The sequence below is a fragment of the Zosterops lateralis genome (assembly GCF_965231275.1).
Source record: "Zosterops lateralis genome assembly, chromosome: 3".
Taxonomy (NCBI): Eukaryota; Metazoa; Chordata; class Aves; order Passeriformes; family Zosteropidae; genus Zosterops; species Zosterops lateralis.
Window position 1 is genome coordinate 43,555,878 of NC_139764.1, and position 14,733 is coordinate 43,570,610.

At 41.7% G+C, this 14,733-nt stretch overlaps 1 protein-coding gene across 2 annotated transcripts in view; it reads left to right on the forward strand.

Moving 5' to 3' along the window:
- Positions 1-14,733, forward strand: part of SLC35F3 (solute carrier family 35 member F3) — a gene marked incomplete at its 5' end in the record, with an annotated part of 161,206 nt that overhangs the window by 116,451 nt on the left and 30,022 nt on the right. The window lies entirely within an intron of this gene.

Sequence of the window (14,733 nt, forward strand, 5' to 3'; positions counted from 1 at the left end):
CCTATGAGGAAAAGTCACCCATGACTGAGTTCTGTGTCAGTCTCTGAGTAAGCTAAGCAAGCTTTTCTTTTCCAAGCTCAGGACTAGAGCAGAGCCTTGAATAGCCGAGTAAAAAGTACTGCAGTATTTTCCTGGCACTGTGCCCTTGACATCAAAGGCCAAGCTCTGATCCCAGTTAAACTTGAACTGTTATGTTTATTTCCGGGAGGAAGCGCAGTCATAACCAAAGGCAGCACTTTGTCTTCAGCACACCTTGTCTTTATAGCAAGCCAAACCCGCAAAGCCCGAGGCGCTCATGGAAAGCCCTGAGTGCCTGTCCTCTGTGAGAGGCTGAGGATGTTCTGTCTGCTTGAAGGACTGCCCCTCACTGAGCACTCCCTCAGCTCTGCTCTGCTCATTTTGGCCTGAGAGGTGTCTGGGACAGATGGGATGACTCAGCCATCAAGATGTCCCATGTCACAGAGCTTCCCTGATACGTGGAAGGATGTGAACAACCTTTTCCCCTTCTGTTACACAGTGGGGCTCATAGACTTTTAATGAAGTAGCTCAGAAAAGTAAACAGTAAGAAGTACACATTTCTCAGCTCCCAGCTGCGTAGCAGCAAGGTGGAAACTTACTACAAGAAAAATCTAAGAAACCGAGTAACTCAGGAAATGCTCTACCTGAGATGATTTGGGTTAAGAAATTTTACTGTTTAGCCATCATTAAGGTTTCTTCATCTTTTAAATAATATGGGGGCTGCAGATAATGGATATGACCATTCACTGCAAGTTCTAGAGCAGGATCATGAAGTTCTAAAGGCATTTTCACAAGTGCCATGTTTCCTGCGCTTCAGTCTTCAGGTTGTATTTGTTCATGGCAAATGTGGTTGCTTCAGAGATAAGAGGAGTATGGAGGTTACAAAAAGCTCCAGTTTAATCTGATAACAGCAACAAATGCTAGCTTAAAAGCAAATACCTTTTTGTTTCTTTGGTTTTAAGTATTTTTCTTCCCAGCTGCTCTCAGATAATGTTTTAAATACTGCTGAATTCCGGGGTGAGTGGTTGTGGTTTGCCAGATCCCCGGGGTTAAAACCCCAGAGCATTGTACTCATTGCTGCAGTAAATTGATACAGCTGGTAGTTGTCTTTCATTAATTAAATGAGGGCTGAATTGAAGACCAGGTGCAAGCCCTGGAGCCTGTTTGGGATGCAGGCAGACATCATTAGCAGTAGGCTTGCCCAGGCTTCATAGAGAGTGTGTGCTTTTGTGTCTGAGAAGCAGAGTAAACAGGGTTAACTTAGTGAGGTTTTTCTGCATGTCAGGGAAGATGTGTGCATTTGGAGATGCGGCTGTGGCTCCCAGCTTTGCTGCAGATTTGTTCTGTGGTTTGGAGCAAGTCACACTGCAGACCTCTGATTTCCTTGTACTTTCTGTTCTTTTGGAGGAGCCAGTCCTTTAGGGAGGAGGGAGGACTCCCCCTTACCATGTGTTTACTTAGTGTCTGCCTCAGCATGTCCCCTATCTACATTGAGACCTTTTGGTGGTGCTGCACCAAAAGTTACTGTGAAATTATTTACTGTTCATCTGCTTGCTCCATTACAGCTGAGAGGTCACATGCATATACATCAGTAAACCCAAGCATTGCAGTCCAGTCTCCCCTCCTAATTATTCCTCCTTTTTCCATCTTATTTATGTGTGCAAATATATAGAGAAAGAGATACACAGGGACTTGCAGCTCCATATGAGGCATCACCATCTCCCGGAAAGCTTGCAGTCCAGGTATGGTTGGACACATTAGGGAGATATTTCACAGACTTCTGGGTAATTAAAAGAAGACAATTCTGGCCTAGAACTGTAAAGAAACTGACATAATCACTTTCTACTTCTTTTATCCTTCACTTTCATCTATATTTTACATCTTATCTGAGCTCTCTGGCAGGAATTTGGAACAAGGTAAATTAAAAGGCAATAGTGGGAGAAAATGGAAATATGATGTCCAAGTCACCTTAGCAGTGAAGTAGAAAAGGAAGGTGTTCTCAGATCTTGCCTACACAGGCTGTTAAAATCCACAGGTACCTAATGTTTTTGGGAGCAAAGCTCCCCCAGGACACCTGCCCACCCACCTCAGCAGGACTAGACTGCTCAGCCTCCCCTCCACCTGGCACAGGCTTTCACACCACCCCTGGCTGAGGGCACTGGAGCCACACATGTGCTTTGGGTACCTCCCTGTACAGTTAGAGGGCATGTAATAAACAGCACCACCAGGAAAAATACACAAAAGGGGCTCATAAAATATAGCAACAGTGAATAGATGTGCAGTCCCTCCTGTACAGATTATATGGTTTATTACAATTTTTAAATTCCTGTTATATTGTACCAGTATGTATGCTATGCTGTAAATACATGAATTTTTATGTTTGGTAGTTTCACAAGAAGAACATACCTGTCATGGACATAAACCAATTTTTAGCCAGTTTATGGCAGAAAACCAGATTTTTTTTCCCTTTTTATAGCACATATAATAGTAGTAAATTTACCACCAAAATTTTGTAGTGACATATTGAATGTAAGAGCGGGTTTATTCCGTTTCTTTTTCATATTTTGAGTACTAGGCCACAATGTGAAGTATTAAGGATTTATAACCATATTGCATGGTAAGGAAATTGCTGTTTTAGCTGAAGTAGACTGTCAGCATGTCCACAGCATGGGGACAGAGTCACTCTTCATAGCAAACCAGAATTCATGTATTCACTTCCAACTCCTGCTTCCCTGTGCAGCCCCATCAAATGTTGCCAGGGTTGTGCCCAAGTGTAGTCTCTTTTGGGAGAACTTCTCCCATGGTTGCTACCAAGGATGTCATGGTGCAGGTCTGTGTGCATGAAAGTGATACGGAGAGCTCTGGAAGACCATGGAAGAGCATGCCAGGGTAAGCATCACTCTCTACTTTTTGTGCAAGTGCTCAGTAGCTTAAAATAAAATAACTGTAACTAAATTATTATTCATTTCAACCATTGTCCAGTCCAGAAATAACACATGTAATGATTTGTGCACCTAATGCTTCATTTAAGAGTACGTCATACTTTTTGTTTCCAAACTGCTTTATAAAATGACACATTTAATCTGATGAGCTATCCTTCATCATACATACATTATTAATTTATGAGGTAACATAAATTAAAAGCACTAGGGCTTATAACTCCCTGGCTACATGAAAGATTAAATTAAAATCTCTGCAAGATATTGCTTGGCTTTGTGCATCTCTAGGCAGAAAACACGCCTTCTATAAAGATTCGCCCTGTGTGTTCCAGCTGGGAGGAATAATAGAGGAGTTTTAGAAAAATACCTCAGAAAGCTTGTTTATTTTGTTGGTAGGATCTCATCTAATGGCTTTTTTGAGAAGGAAAGGAAAGTATCTTCAAGAATGGTTTGCAGGATTATTTATTTATTTATAATTTAGATCTTGATTTTTATTACAAAAGACTTTAGGACTAAAGAAAACACCAGAAGCTAGAACTAAATCTCTTCTGAAACCTTGAATGCACCTGATGTGTTGGATGAATGAAAGAATCATCACAGTGCCCTGCACTGATCTGCAACCACATTTGAATATGTTTTAGAATATTCTTTTTCACTGATTCAGAGTTTTGTCTCTATATTGTCCCCAAATTATCTGCCACTCATCTTCCAGAATTTGAAGATTTTTCTTTGAAAATAAAGAAAAGGTTAGAGGTAACACTGAAGTTTTGTTATGTCTTTGAATCAAAATACTGGTGCAACAATGGTAGAGGACTAGTGTAGTAGATCTCACTCTGATATACCAACATATTGACTTCACAAAAGTCACTTTTGATTTGTATGCCCATGGGCTCAGAATTGAGATTTGATTCTTCAGTGGCCATGAAGTTTCAGTGCCATAGCTTCATTTGAGGTCCAGGACAATGTGGGCCAGTTTCTAAATGTGATTCACAGGTATTTCTGCTATGATGGAAAATATGAGACACTAGCCATCACCCCCAGTAATACAAGGAGCTGAGTCCATTAGTTTGATCCTGACTCACATGAAGTGCCGTTCACTGCACCATGGGTGCTGCCCTCCTTTTCTGCAGCAGGCAGAGAACCCCACTGGTAACCAAACCCCTGGCCATGATGAAGCTCTAAGGGGAAAGAAGGTCAGAGCCATTTGGCATGACTGGATGCTGTTTTACTATCGATTTTTCAGTGGTTTGTGTTTGTGAGTCTCTCTTACCCAGCAGCATTAAAATGTTGCAGTGTGGTTAACTTTTGGCATCCTGCTGATTTATATTGCTACTTAGATGGGAGCTTAGCCACCAGAGCAGACAGCATTAAGAGATCCATAAATAAGCTGTGGAGGCATCAAGATATGACAAATGCAAGTGTTTTTAGCAAATGTCACCCAATGAAGCATGTTTTCTTTCAAAAAACTTCAGTTTATAAACTCTAATTGTCTAATTCAGAACATTATCCTTAAAATAATACCTATTTACTTTGTGTTCCTCAAAATAAAATCACTTTACATTTCACGTTCACATTAGCTTCTTGGAGAAAATAACAATAATAACAAAAAACAACCAAGGAACAAAATAAATCATTGACATTAAATGATAAAGCGTCTGATTCTTACCTGAGTTTGACAGAGACCAGTCAGGAGTAACTCCAGATTAAATCAGTTTGATGTCTACAACATGAGATCAGTTTGATCTCTACAGTTTTCTCTCAGAACTCAGCTTTGTGCTTGGTATCAAAACAATTAATCAAAAGAAGATATGGATATTGTACAAGAAGTTTATAATAGTTGTAGTCATCTTTATCTCTCCTGCAGATATCTGAGCTGGCAGTGTTTTGTTATTGATAGACCACTGTATCACTTCTCTGACTGTTTTCAGTGAATATGCATTTTTCTGCCAGAGGTTCTAGCTGAAGACAAGGCCAAATTGTACAACCAACAAGTTGTAGTAATGTATTTGAATATTTGTAGTATTTGAGTATTTGAATATTTTAAATTATAATGTAGTGCTCCAGCCAAGCCACCTGTAGTTATTCTTATCAAGTCCTCAAGAATTCATCGAAGTTACTAAGACATAAACAGTACTAAATTAAGAAAGAAGAGCCTGAAAAAAACAAAATAACAAGAATACAAGAACTAGATAAAGGAAGCCCAATGAATTAATGGACTGTAACCAATCATATTTCCTGAAAGGTGTGTGCTAAACATGTAGACAAGATAAAAGTTCCAATCAAAAATTACGTGATTGCATGAACAGTAGACTTACAATGTATAAATATAACTTTATGTAAACACTAAATAGCTTCTGCTCAACCATATTAGTTAGTCATACGAAAGTCCTAAACTCCTACAGCAAGTAGCAGTAGTAGTGAAGCCTTCTGCTGGAATATGAAGTTTGTGGTAGTGGTGGTGCTGATGGGCATGTGTCCAGTCCATCCTGCTGTCCATATGGCATCAAGCTTGGTCATGGAGCATCTTTTTGGGCTTAGCTCAGCTGAAGCCCAAGCCATAGAGCTCAGGGTGATGCCGTTGTTAACTTCTGTTTCTCAAGTCAAGTAGTTACCACTTCCTGATGAAACCTGCAGTGGCTGCTGTTTCTTGCCTTTTGAAGAGGAAAGTGTCCCCATAGGAGGTGGGGTGAGTGTGCTGTCACCCCACAGGGGTTCTGGAGGTGGCTTCTAGCTGCTGCCTTGACATAATACAGCCGTGCTGTACTATGGCCAAATGATTGCATGAGTCGTGGTTTCAACTGCTTCTTTGGGAAGATTTGTTTTCTTAGGTGATTAAAGATTAATGTCATGGTCTCTTGGTCTTCATGCCTCCTCCTGAAGCAAAATTTTCTCAGCCAGCTCTCAAAAATATGCTCTACAGGCTACCTGTTTCTGAGAAAATAACAGCTCCAGAATTTTTCTAGAGTAGCCTCCTGTTCACATTGATCTCCTCTGAAGACAGTAGCAGGGGTTGGATTAGGGAGGAAATGTGCCACAGCTGGCTTCTCAGTGTCACACTGCATATTTCAGCATTGCCAGCTTGGAGCTGGATGTCTGGTTTCCCCACAGAATTCACAGGGAGAGCAAAACCTACAGCAGAAACACAAATGTGAGGCATGTAAGGTAAACAGGAAAGGACGAGGAGAAGGAGAAAAGGAGGTGGTCAAACTGGCTGCTAGTGGGACCCCTCCACCATCCCAGATTTAGGTCCCTAAGTAGAATTGAGATACTGCTCCTCTCAATGTCTTCCATTGAAAAGCTTAAAAAACTGCTCCGGTACCATGGTGAAGGTGATAGTTTTTCTCTCTCTCAAATGCATGGTATGGAGCTTGGTACCTGCATCAGACTCTTGATGTGAGTGCTTGGCAGAAGGCCACAAAATTAATGGCCCAGTTCTAGCTTCTCTGGAAGCTTCTCTCTCACAATGGTAAGCCTGCATGGTGGGCTCAGGAACGTAATGGTGGCATTTATATGCTTACCTCCCTTTCTAAACCTCTTGGAAATACCTTTGAGAGATTTCTTTTTAAATCATGTTTGACTAATTTGCTAATTCTTTATATTCACGTAGCTAACACTGTCTCTGAGAACTCATGTCTTAACTTTTGTGAGAAAATGGTCATAGGTCCTTCTTTAGGACACCAGTTCTTTCTAATTTAACCTCACAGATTATACTTGGAGTTTGCATTTTTTTTTCAGACAGTGATGTTCTGAAAAGAGCTTAACATTCATGCCCAGTGAAAAGCTTTCCCTTAATCTGAAGAGCCTTCATCTGTTGAGAATCACCTCTTCTGGGCTTTTGGACTTCTGTGAAGCACTAATTGTGAATAAAAATTGGCTACTGCCTGATCAGGAGAAACTCACATTCTCTAATCTTGAGCCTGGTTTGCAAAATCATTCCAAGGATGATTGAATTAAGTAATGTCCTGTAATTTTGTCTTGTTGTTCCATTACTTTTGTCTCCTCTGCTGTGGCTTGAACAGATGCTTCAAAATAATTACATTACCTACCTCCTATGAGGTAACAGTGCTTGAGGCAAGGACTAGAAAGATAAGTAATTGTTCTTGTTTCCTGCAGACAGGGCATGTGCTATGAAACAATATATTTATGTAATGAATTTTGCTTGGAAAAAAATGTTGTGTCTTGGAGCACCAACTGATCTCTCCCTGGTCAGTAGTTAAACTGCATTTCATTAACACTGCCTCTGGTTACTTAAGCAAGCTGCCAACCTCCCACACTGCTAGGGCTTTTCTCAGGAGACCTCAAGAGCAAATCTGCCTCTGCTGGTCCCACCCAAGAGGATCTGACCTCTCTGCACTCACTGAGACCATGGGACAAAAGCAAGCCAGGCTGAAGAGACCTCGGGTCACCTCCTCCCTTTCCTGCCTCCAGGCATGACCTGCGCACACAAACAGAAAAGTAGTTGTATTTTATGGCTGGCAAAGGAAAAAAAAAGGACTGGGAAAAGAGTGTATGATCGTGTTTACTGCATAGAAGAAGAAGCAGAAAGCTGAGGTGAGCATGGATTTGCTGGTTTTCCAACCATCGTAACATGGAAGAAGGTTTCACAGGTGGCCTTTTTGCAGAATGTTGTTTACCTTGGTCAACATATCAAGTACCTTGATCCCAAGTGCACAGACTCATGAAATGGGGACTGTCCAGAATAGATTCTCCATGTTGTTTACAGCAGCAACAAAAATAACAACAGAACCCAAGAAGGAATGATAAGGAATTCTGCTTTTGTTTTTTCCAGCCCAGATCTGTGTCAAAATACCTTGAAGGCATCTACCTTTAAAGCTGCTTTAAAAAAGGAAAGTGCATGTATGGCAACAGACTTTGTAGCTATAATTAACAGCTCTCAATAAAGACGGATGATACAGTTAGAAGTATTGGAGGCTGGCAGTACTACAGAAGTGGAAAAAACCTATTTGTCCAGCTGCCTAGTGGTTATGGACTGTGTCCAGATTTCCCAGGATTGTTTGTGTTTGTATGAAAAGGCAGCCTCATATAAATGCACACGTACCTGGCTGAGGATCCTGTTCAGTCCAGGTTTCCAGGAGCTGGCCACCCTTGCTTGCCAGGCAAAGCTCTAAGTGTTAAAAAGGGACAAATAGGCAAAGGTGGAGGTTGGAAACAACAGAAGTATATGTATACAGCATGATAAACCGAAAAACCCTGTTAAGCAGCTACATTATGTTGTCCATGAACATCCATAAGAGCTCTTGGAGGGAAATAATGTTAAGGTATGAGCTGATGGGTACAGAGGTTCATATATGTGTTCACACACTCATGTACAGCCATTTTGTGTTTTTCAATGCTAAAATACCTTTCCAAATAGTAGCTTTTTGCCAGATAATCCAATCCAAAAATGGAGACGGCAAACAACGTATGGTTTTGTTACCTTGTTCACCCGCTTTGGGTGACAGCTAGTGAAGACTGCTTCTCTTCATCCTGGCTGTGGAAAAGGAAACAACCCTCCTGTTGGTTTGCTTGCCAGTCCTTGGGGTCAGGGCTACAACTCAGTGAGTTTAAAGGAAAGAGCCTCATTTGCTTTATGGCTTAATGGTCACTGCCATATCATTTGGGTCTCTTGGCTAAGCAAGCCTACACTAAGTCTCCTGTGGCTGCCTCATCTGTTCCTTGTTACTCATATCTCTGACTGAGCTGGTGTTGGTTGCTTGTGGTTTGTTAATTTATAAATTGTGTGCCTTCTCTTTGGAGCTGGGAGCTGTCTACTCATTTACTGAAGCTGTTCATTTCACAAGCAGTTAGAGACTGCTGCAATGTTCCCTTCATATCCTCAAAAACCTTCTACTGCCTGAGTGAAGCATTCCGATTCCCACTGGAGGAGTGGGCCCTCTGGAAGCCTTATGTGAAGAATGGCATCCCCCATCTCTTTCAGCATCCTCAGCTGTTAAGCCTCAGGGATCTCAAGTCCCTTCAAGCATCCATGGGTCCCCCTTCAGCAATGGGGTATTTTTAACCTTTGGGTAGTGCATGGCTAAGATGAGGCACCCTGGATGGTATGAATCCAGGTACATTTGCTAGAGGAGGACTCTAGGTCTTTTTCCTCTACATCATCTGGCATTTGCCCTTGCATTGCATCTGAAAAAATGTTTTGCTTCACCAAAATACTGCACTTTTAAGACTTAATTCTCTTCACTGTATCTATTATAGAGGCCAGCCAGGCCAACTGAAAATTGTATCTTGCCTTTTCTGCACTGGAACTGAAACTTTCTTTACTAGTCTGGTTTATTACACCTACAGCTGGAGTACATATAGATTTCCAAGTACAGAAAGATAATTCTTCCAATATTAAAAACTCCTATTCAATAGAACACTGGAAAATAGCAAGAATTTCACCTCTACTTTCAGTACCTCTTAAAACTGACTGGAAGAAAAATGAAACTGCAGCTCTGTAATGTTGTCTGATATTTTTTTCCATCTAACAAGTGGTGGTCTTGTTAGACCATCTCACTGCAATATCCTAAACATCAGGTCATAGAATCATAGCATAATTCTAACTGCTGGGGACATGAGGAGGCAGCTCTAGTCCAACCTGTTCAATGCAGAGCCACATCATATCTACCTTTTAATTGTGTTAATGATTAGGAGTCTGCAGACACTGAATGAGGCATAGCTGTTATTAAATTTGAGTGTGCTCTATTGCATCTTTTATTGTGCTGTCTCCAGGATATCCTAAAATTACACATACCAGAACATATTGCCATGAATGTACTTGTTCTGCTTCTGTTTGCCCCTTTTTGCCAGAGTCATCTTAAATGTTTTTCTGTCCTCAGGCAAAGATATGTTGATTCAAATGGGGAGCATTTGGTTTATTTCTTATTAACCTTGAAATTTAAAAAGAATTTGTATTAAGCCACTAAAATGAAAGCTTAACTTATTTTTAATAATCAAATAAAATTTTACCTAGCATTTTCAGTATTTCATGAAGTTCTATATATTAAATGTGATGGGTACAGGCAGCACTTGACCCTATCTAGAATAATTCTACTCAGCCCCAGAACAGAATGCTGATTTCATCACAGAATGGCAGGGATCTTAAAGATCATCTTCCCACTCCCCTGCCATGGGCAGGGACACCTCCTACTAGACCAGGTTGCTCAAAGCTCCATCCAACCTGACCTTAAACAATTCCAGGGATGTGGCATCACAGCTTCTCCAGGCAACCTGTTCTAGTGCCTCACCACTGTCACAGCAACTAATTTCTTCCTAATTTCTATCAGAGAGTGTCTGTCTGAGTGAATATTAAAAATATCAAATAAATAGCTATTTATATGTATTTCATCTTGCAGAGAGGAACTCAGGTTTTGACCATACTGAAATTCATCCTGATCCTCCACATTACTTTTTGAAAAGTGTCTTTTGATTCTGGAGAAGTGAAATAGAAAAACTTAGTGTTGAAAAATAGTGTGCCAGAAGAGGATATAGTGATATACAAACCCATGACCAGCTGCTTTCTGTTAATATGTGTGCAGACCTGCCCTTGCTCATAAAATTTTTAACAATTAAGGCCAACTGTCTGAAAGTCTTACAGCATTTAATAAAGAGCTCTATTGATTTCATAGGTTTTTCAGACAATTTTCAAAACCATGCTCTTCTTTAGTTCCAGATAAATCCTATGCCATAAATTTCCTATGCCTTACCAAGTTGCACATGGATTTTTTAGCAGAGTTGTACTCTTGGTCATGTAGGACAGATAACTGAGCAGGAGTATGATAAAGATCAGCTAAACCATGGAATGAGGAAGGTGAGGGAAGAGCTAAGTGACATCAAGCAGAATAAGGGAGGTATTTGAAACGAGGAAGGTGGTTTCTCTCAGTGTGCTAGGGAGCTGTCAGGAGGAACCTCAAAGAATGGTTAGTGCACGCCTTGGGAATCAGGATGGGCCAGATGTTGCATGTTGTGGAAGCAGAGTGCATGAGCTCTGCTGAAACATTGCATTTGCATGCGTGATAGTACTTATAGCTGCTGTATGAGCTAAGCTGGCTCAATAAATCCTGTGGGATTTCAGTGGACAGTGTGCTTCTTGTGATAGTGCTCATGTATAGAGTCCTGTGGCTGGCTGCAGGCTTTTAGCATGGGATATACCAGGGCTTGCTTTGGCTCAGCAGCCATTCAAGTGATATAGGTCAACTCAATATTGAGTGACTCAATATTGAATGACTCAATATTGAGTGACTTGATAAGTCACTCAGAACCACCTAGGGAAGATATAATCATACCACCAAGAGTTATTTCATGTGTTACCAGATTTGTTCCTTAACAAGAATGAATGTGCAACTGAAATTTGCCAAACTGCTAAAGATATCTTCTTGCAGTCTTTTCAAAAGTAAGCCGTGAATTGGCTTTATTTTCAGGTGAACAGGAGTAATAATGAAGAAATGGCTTTTGAAAATTGTGCCAGTTATATGTATAGTTAATTGTGGACTTTACTTTTGGCTGGCAAGTTGCAAACTAACTTGTCTGCTGCTTTATATTTCTTGAGCTTTGCTTTGTTTTAAAGATTAAAACAAAACAATACAAAACAAAAAACATCTGGCTTCCCGGATGTGTTTGCTGCAAGAAACCAGACACAAGTGGTTTCGAGAAACTGGAGACAAGTGTGTTTCCTCCATAGCAATTGTGCTAAAAACAAACTGTTCTCTTTGTCAATGTGGCTTCAGACACTTTCCACTATTATGCTGCTGGTATCTGGAGTCTCAAAAGGCTTTTGTCTAGCACGGAACAGTAAATAACCATGGATTTTGGGGACATGTAGAGACATCTCATTAGGGATATTTGAGAGAGAGATGACAAATAAAGTCTTGGTATCAATCTAATATTGTGATCTGAGTGTGCAACAACAAATTATCCTTCTTCAAGTAACTCAGCTACTGAAGGCTACAGATGTGTTTGTCTTTGGCAAAAAGCTCAGCTTTTTTAAGCCTTTGGGCTAACAGCCATGACCATGCAGTTCTTCCACATGAAGCATGCTGATGGCATCTACTAGATGTTGTGCAGCTGACAGGAAAAAGATGCAATAGTTCATTAGTTTTTTCATTCTGTTTAATTCAGACATTTTCAAAAGGAATGGCACTGAAAGCTTTGTCATACTGAAGGTGCATAATAATTGCATCAAAATTGCCCATCTGCGGCTAAAGCAAGATAATTGCCTAGGCGTGTTCACATTTGCAGAAGAGATTTTGAATAATAAATGTTTATAAAGCCCTTCTGTCATCATGTTATCCAATCCTCACCCGTGAGCCAAACTCAGTTCATTTACACTCTTTTCAAACCAAAAATATCTCATGTTGGCACAGCTCTGGGGTGGGTGTAGATGAGAATCTGGACTAGTGTAAGTTACCTGAAACTGGCTTCCAGCTCCCCAACAACATTGAGGAACCAAATGGAAAGAGAGTAATCAGCAAACCATGCTGATTCCTTGCTAGTGTTATTTTCTGTATCTTTAATAATTAATTTGACTAATTACTAAGATTTAGAAGTGCCAGTGCTGATTTTCAGTGATGCTGAATGGCACTCTTTGCTGAGCAGCAAAGCCTGTCAAAGGGTCAGAGCCACAAAAAGGCTAAGCTACGTGCCCCATCCTGCAGCCCTAAACATTTATGTGTGGCTTCCAGCAGACATTTTCTCCTCCTCAGGAGCCTCTCTTCTCTGCCAGAGGTAAGGCGTAAGCAGATCCATCCCCACAAGCACAGACAGGCTGAAGATACGGTGGCACTGGCAGCAGCAGGTGAGATGCAAGCCATCTTAATTTGGCTTCTCATGGCTGATCTAACCTACTCCAGCAGATAAGCTCCTTAGCACACACTCAGCTCACCCAAGCCTTTGGACACAGTTCCTCTATGCTTTACAAAATGCATGCTTAAGTGCATGCTTGCTTACCTGGTCAATCCCTCCTCCCACAGGGACTCGGTTTACAGCCGCCTCCATGTTCTGATGCTCTCCCCTTTCCTGGCAATTAAAGATGTAAATAGCACTGACCAGACAAGATTTGTTAATGCAGCTTTGTTTCTTCTTCAAGAATGAATTAATTGATTTTCCCATTACACTTGGTACAAATCACGCTGATGTCCCCGTAGTCCACAGTGTGCCGGCATGTTCCCGATAGCTGTGTTACCGTCATCACAGCACATCTCATGCCTCTCCCCTGCTCACACAGAGCTGTTCATTCCAGCCCACCACTACACAATGAACAAGAGCAGGTGATTTGCAGTGAGATGGAAAATGTCTTCATCTGAATGCCAGGTTCACCTGTTTTCTGCCACTGCATGCCACTGGTCTTTCTGCTTGAACAGGAACTGTCATTTCTGCTGTGGGATCCCTTCAACAAAATAGCCACCTGCTTCCCCCATGACCAGCTAGCTATGTAGCTCTTCAGCTCATCCTTGTTGTTGTAGTGAGATTTCAGCAGACTGAACCTCCCAGGGAACCCAAACATGGCCGTGGCAAAGCTGGTCAGCTCTCCAGCATTGGGAAGGTAGCCAGCAGCCCTAGAAGATAATTAAGCTGGTGTCCCCAGCTACCTGGAGCCCAGTGTATCTCAGAGTGCTTGGCCCACCTGCCTCAGTGCAGTGGCAGGGGCCTGCCAGAGGAGCAGCACCCTTGCTGCTAGGGATCCAGCAGAGAGTAGGGTAGCAAAACAGGCATCACCTCTGCCAGGTGTCTGAACAGGTAGCTGAAAGCACATTGCTGCTTCTGTCACTCTTCCTGGGAAACAATCTGTAAAGAAAGTCAGACTAAAATTAGTAACAGTATGAACTACTGTTCAGTACATTTTTCTGTCTCCCAAGGGCTTAAGCTTATTGAGTAACCTCCCTTTCTCTCAGTTTCATCACAGCACATTAAGTTTTGAGAAAGGGCTGAGTTCAAACACTGAAGCTCTTTATTCTAGCTGTGTAGGTGCAGTATTGATAGAGCCAAATTTAGCAGATTCCCTAGTGCACATTTACAGTAAAATGAGCCAGATTTTGTGTTAGGTACCTTGGGAGGAGAGGGGGAAGGGAATGACAGATAAGGATATCACAGGGCACTGTGAATCTGAATGATTCCGTTGCTGAGATTTAGTGAGGTGTCAGGATATTTTGGGTAGCATTTTTGAGGTTCTGCTGCTGGGTTTTCCGTTCTTGCTGAAGGTTGTGGTGGAACTGTAAAGATTCAGTTGGAAGGAGTGGTGAACCAGTAGTAAAAGCTGTTGGAAATGTCTCCTTGTGTTATACATATGTGTGTGTGTATATATGAGTGTATATAGGCACCATTTGATCTCAGCTACATCCCTTTATCCTGCAAGAACAGGTATTTCCCAGGGAGGTAACAGGCTGGTTTACTTTTGACAGTATTCACAGAACATCCTGCAGATCAGGAGCTCTCGTGTAAGCTGCAAACTGTTGAAAGGAAAATGAACCCACAGATTTTGTGCTTTCTAGCTCTAGGATCAATGTGGGGTCATGCTCTTGAATGGGGTGGAAAAATTCCCGTGTGCAACAAGTATCTTGCCCTGGGGGTCTGGATAGAAAAGGACAGTCTCTAGGATCAGGCCCAAGTTTGTTTGCTGAGGGAGCTGGCACCTGCCTTCTCACAGCAGGAAGAAGGCTGCTCATTCTCAAGCATCTGTCTGCAAAGCGCTGCCTGGTGCTGCTCCCAAAATCCCTTCCACCCTGCCTGCAGACAGAGCCAAAGCCCCGGGAAGAGGACAAGGCACTCCCACCACTCATCTGTC